Below are 5,940 nucleotides of genomic sequence, written 5' to 3' on the forward strand. Positions count from 1 at the left end.
CCCATTAACCGCGATAACCGAGGGTTCACTGTACTCCATAAAATTTACAAAAAGCGAGGTGAAACACTCAACCAGGGCTGCTTTTTTGAACATTTCTCGAGGGCCATGGCGAGCCATTTCAAAAAAGCTGCACAACTAACGTATAAAATATTGATAAATTTGCTCTGCCTGATGTGTGTGTCAAGTTTCACGAGTTGTCGTTCATATTTAGAACCTCATAATCAGCGTTGTTTTATTGCCAAACAGTGCAATGCCACTCCCACAACTTTTCACGAAAAAGGATGAATTTCGTATTGTGACATCCTCATGGCCGAAACAGTCCTCGGAGCATATATGAGGGCGACCTTGTTGAGTTGCACGGAGAAAAACATCCAAGAAAATAACTTGTATTAGCTTTTACCAGTTGGTGGCGCTACTACTACGATGAAAAATAAGTTGGTAGATGTCTTCAGGGCTGAAGTATCCTCAAATGTGTACAACTTCGAGAAGATAGGATCATCTGAGTCATGTTGCCGGAGCTTTTGTTGCCACAGAGTACAATCGGACTTTTCAGCACCGTAATAGCCACGCCTTTTGCCAAAACGTCACAAAATTCGGCAGAGAGTAAGATCATTGTCTTGAGTCTTTTCTGACTAATTTTCAGTCGGATTCGTCAAAAGGGCACCGTGCAGTACGTGGAAATTAAAATAAAAACAAATTTTTGATTCCACTTGGCGGCGCTGTGTGTATAACAAAATAATAACATTAAGATGTCTTCAGGTCGGGACATTTTATTGACAGGTGAAGGTTTGGATTATTAGGAGCATGTGCAGGGGAGTTATTAAGCATTCATTTATTTGTATGAGGTTCATTTTGTCTTCTTATTATTGATATTTGACAGATTCATTAAAAGCAGACAATTATGTTTTAGGTAAATGTTTTACCTGACATGTTTCGGCGAGTCTTTCGCCTTCTTCAGAGTGTCGCATGATGGTGTCTTGAGACCCGTCTTTATCAGCTTATGTTCCATGAGGGTGTGAATTACCTGTCAAAAAAATGAAAAATCATAGCAGTAAAAGAACAAGCACAACATGAATATTACAAATCAGCAATCACTGACCACTGCAGAAGGGAAAACCATATCATGGACCGGGCGAAGGGCAGGGTCATCCGCACCGAAGAGAACAAACAACAGCGCTGGATCAGAGAGGCCATTGAGATCTGCAAGCGAGGCATAAAAACCATGAACAGAGACAAGGGAGCCTTCATCCTCTCTACCACCTGGAGCAGCATCTTGGCGGAGTGAACGGACAGCGGGGGGTGTGACTTGCCTTCATTCTTGTGACAGGTAAGTCACGCCCTCATGGAACATCAGCTGATAAAGACGGGTCACAAGACACCATCATGTGACACTCTGAAGAAGGCGAAAGACTTTCGTATTGTGACATCCTCAAGGCCTAAACACTAATCCGAGCAAATATAAGGTAGATTTTGTGAACCTGCCCGGAGAAAAACATCAACGAAAATAATTTGTATTTGTTTTACCAGTTGGTGGCGCTACCACTGCGATCAAAAATAAGTTGGCAGCCGTCTTCAGGGCCTGAATATCCTCAAATGTGAAAAATTTCGAGAAGATGGATCATCTGAATCATTTTGCAGGAACTTTTGTTGCCACGGAGAATAATCAGACTCTGCGGCACCGCAATAGCCACGCCCTTCGAAGGAAAGTCACAAAAATAGGGATAGAGTAAGATCAATGTCTTGAGTCTTTTCTCGCCAATTTTCAATCGGATTCGTTAAAAGGGCACCGTGCAGTATGTCAAAACGTAAAAAATGATATTGATTGGCGCAAGGTGTATAACAGAATATAAACATATAGATGTCTTCAGGAACCGACTCTTTATGTACATGTGAAGTTTTGGATTTTTAGCAGCATGTGCAGGAGAGTTATTAAGCATTTTGTCCATTGCGGCGAAGGAAATCTTAAGTGAAAACTTTGAAGCCCCGCCCCCGTCATATAGTATTTCGGAAACAAAAGATTTTAGCCCCAGTGTTTGTCCCAGGTCTTAAGATGCTACAGACAAAATTTTAAGGCAATCAGATGAAGCCTTTAGGATCAGGGTGCAAAAGAATGACCCCAGTAAACATGCAAAAAAGGGCAAAAGTCGGACTCTCAAAAATTCAAAACTCACTTCCTGTTCATATTAGACGTTAAAATATCAAATTTCTCGCCATGCCCGATGAGACTGCCAAGTTTGGTGAGTTTTTGTGCATGTTTCGGGGGTCAAAAATGCGATCGAACAATCGGAAAAATAATAATAATAATAATTTCTACAAAAACAACAGGGACTTCGCAGCGGTCGCTGCTCAGGCCCTAATAATAATAATAATAATAATAATAAAAAAAGTAATAATATTTTCTAGAAAAACAATAGGGACCTCGCAGCCGTCGCAGCTCGGGCCCTAATAACAATTTCTAGAAAAACAATAGGGACCTCGCAGCGGTCACTGCTCGGGCCCTAATAATAATAATAATAATAATTTCCACAAAAACAATGGGGACCTCGTAGCGGTCGCTGCTCGGGCCCTAATAATAATTTCTACATAAACAATAGGGACCTCGCCGCGGTCGCTGCTCGGGCCCCAATAATAATTTCTACACAAAGTCCATTGTGGTGACCCGCCCCCTTTTAAGTAAATTCAAAATGGCCGACTTCCTGTAAAACCTAGCTCATTGCTCCAAGAGACTTTTTTGTAGGTCTTGGCCTTATACATACAGTGAACCCTCGCTACTTCGCGGTTCACCTTTCGCGGGTTCAGTGCTTCGCGGGTATAAAAAATATTCGGGGGCATTGTAGATTCGCCGAGCGGCACGACGGGCGCTGGAGCGGTTAAACGGCCGGCGTGCGCCGAAGAAGAGCGTGGGCGAAGAGGAGATTGGACGAAGAAGAGCACGTTCCCCCGGACACGATCGGTGGCGACGTTTCGCGCGGTTCGGACCGTACCAGAGCTCCGGCCGGCGTGCGTGGCAGTTAAGCCGTAGAGGAGCACCTTCCCCGGGCACGGGCGGTGCCAAGCGGCCCCTAAGTTTAACCGAATGGAAGCTCCGGAGGAGGAGGGCATGCTCGCGTCACAGTAAGCCGAAGAGGAGCACCTTCCCCGGGCACGGGCGGTTCCAAGCGGCCCCTAAGTTTAACCGAATGGAAGCTCCGGAGGAGGAGGGCATGCTCGCGACACAGTAAGCCGAAGAGGAGCACCTTCCCCGGGCACGGGCGGTGCCAAGCGGCCCCTAAGTTTAACCGAATGGAAGCTCCGGGGGAGGAGGGCGGGCGTGTGTCACAGTTAAGCCGAATTGGAACACCTCTTCCGCCCGGGCACGAACGGAGCGCGAAGCTGTCAGTTATGAATGAATAAATGAATAAATAAATAAATAAATAAAGAATGCCACCTTTCATTTCACAGGGCACACCGGACGGCGTACCAGCAGGTAAAAGTCGGAGTAATTAAATAAATACAAAAAGAATGGCTGGGGAATAAAAAAATAATACGTTTTAATAATAATTTGGTTTTTTTGTTATAACATGAATTTCACTCTCTCTCTCTCTCCTCGTATATATATATATATATATATATATATATATAAATATATATATATATATATATTTATATATTTATTATATATATTGTATTTTTTTTTAAGCATTTTTGAAGGTGCGCCGCTACTTCGCGGATTTTCAGTTTTTGCGGGTGGTCTCGGTCCCCATTATAATATAATAATAATAATATAATATTCCCTTTATTAGTCCCACAATGGGGAAATTTGAGATTCGAACCCAGGCCTCGTGGGGAGACTGGGTCCTGAACGCGGCGCCTTAGACCACTCGGCCATCCTGGCAGCCAAAGAAATCATGCGAGGCACATCAGGTGGGGATCGAACCCGCGCCGATAATACGTGCTTGCACTGCAATTCTTGTCATTGACCATTCGACCATTTTAACATTAACCGCGATAACCGAGGGTTCACTGTACTCCATAAAATTTACAAAAAGCGAGGTGAAACACTCAACCAGGGCTGCTTTTTTGAACATTTCTCGAGGGCCATGGCGAGCCATTTCAAAAAAGCTGCACAACTAACGTATAAAATATTGATAAATTTGCTCTGCTTGATGTGTGTGTAAAGTTTCACGAGTTGTCGTTCATATTTAGAACCTCATAATCAGCGTTGTTTTATTGCCGAACAGTGCAATGCCACTCCCACAACTTTTCACGAAAAAGGATGAATTTCGTATTGTGACATCCTCATGGCCGAAACAGTCATCCGAGCATATATGAGGGCGACCTTGTTGAGTTGCACGGAGAAAAACATCCAAGAAAATAATTTGTATTAGCTTTTACCAGTTGGTGGCGCTACTACTACGATGAAAAATAAGTTGGTAGATGTCTTCAGGGCTGAAGTATCCTCAAATGTGTACAACTTCGAGAAGATAGGATCATCTGAGTCATGTTGCCGGAGCTTTTGTTGCCACAAAGTACAATCGGACTTTTCAGCACCGTAATAGCCACGCCTTTTGCCAAAACGTCACAAAATTCGGCAGAGAGTAAGATCATTGTCTTGAGTCTTTTCTGACAAATTTTCAGTCGGATTCGTCAAAAGGGCACCGTGCAGTACGTGAAAATTAAAATAAAAACACATTTTTGATTCCACTTGGCGGCGCTGTGTGTATAACAAAATAATAACATTAAGATGTCTTCAGGTCGGGACGTTTTATTTACAGGTGAAGGTTTGGATTTTTAGGAGCATGTGCAGGGGAGTTATTAAGCATTCATTTATTTGTATTAGGTTCATTTTGTCTTCTTATTATTGATATTTGACAGATTCATTAAAAGCAGACAATTATGTTTTAGGTTAATTTTTTACCTGACATGTTTCGGCGAGTCTTTCGCCTTCTTCAGAGTGTCGCATGATGGTGTCTTGAGACCCGTCTTTATCAGCTGATGTTCCATGAGGGTGTGACTTACCTGTCAAAAAAATGAAAAATCAGAGCAGTAAAAGAACAAGCACAACATGAATATTACAAATCAGCAATCACTGACCACTGCAAAAGGGAAAACCACATCATGGACCGGGAGAAGGGCAGGGTCATCCGCAACGAAGAGAACAAACAACAGCGCTGGATCAGAGAGGCCATTGAGATCTGCAAGCGAGGCATAAAAACCATGAACAGAGACAAGGGAGCCTTCATCCTCTCTACCACCTGGAGCAGCATCTTGGCGGAGTGAACGGACAGCGGGGGGCGTGACTTGCCTTCATTCTTGTGACAGGTAAGTCACGCCCTCATGGAACATCAGCTGATAAAGACGGGTCACAAGACACCATCATGTGACACTCTGAAGAAGGCGAAAGACTTTCGTATTGTGACATCCTCAAGGCCTAAACACTCATCCGAGCAAATATAAGGTAGATTTTGTGAACCTGCCCGGAGAAAAACATCAACGAAAATAATTTGTATTTGTTTTAACCAGTTGGTGGCGCTACCACTGCGATCAAAAATAAGTTGGCAGCCGTCTTCAGGGCCTGAATATCCTCAAATGTGAAAAATTTCGAGAAGATGGATCATCTGAATCATTTTGCAGGAACTTTTGTTGCCACGGAGAATAATCAGACTCTGCGGCACCGTAATAGCCACGCCCTTCGAAGGAAAGTCACAAAAATAGGGATAGAGTAAGATCAATGTCTTGAGTCTTTTCTAGCCAATTTTCAATCGGATTCGTTAAAAGGGCACCGTGCAGTACGTCAAAATGTAAAAAATGTTATTGATTGGCGCAAGGTGTATAACAGAATATAAACATATAGATGTCTTCAGGTACCGACTCTTTATGTACATGTGAAGTTTTGGATTTTTAGCAGCATGTGCATGAGAGTTATTAAGCATTTTGTCCATTGCGGCGAAGGAAATCTTA

Source organism: Idiotropiscis lumnitzeri, unplaced genomic scaffold (assembly GCF_059441095.1).
Source record: "Idiotropiscis lumnitzeri isolate Australia: NSW breed Sydney's pygmy pipehorse unplaced genomic scaffold, RoL_Ilum_1.0 HiC_scaffold_78, whole genome shotgun sequence".
Lineage (NCBI taxonomy): Eukaryota > Metazoa > Chordata > Actinopteri > Syngnathiformes > Syngnathidae > Idiotropiscis > Idiotropiscis lumnitzeri.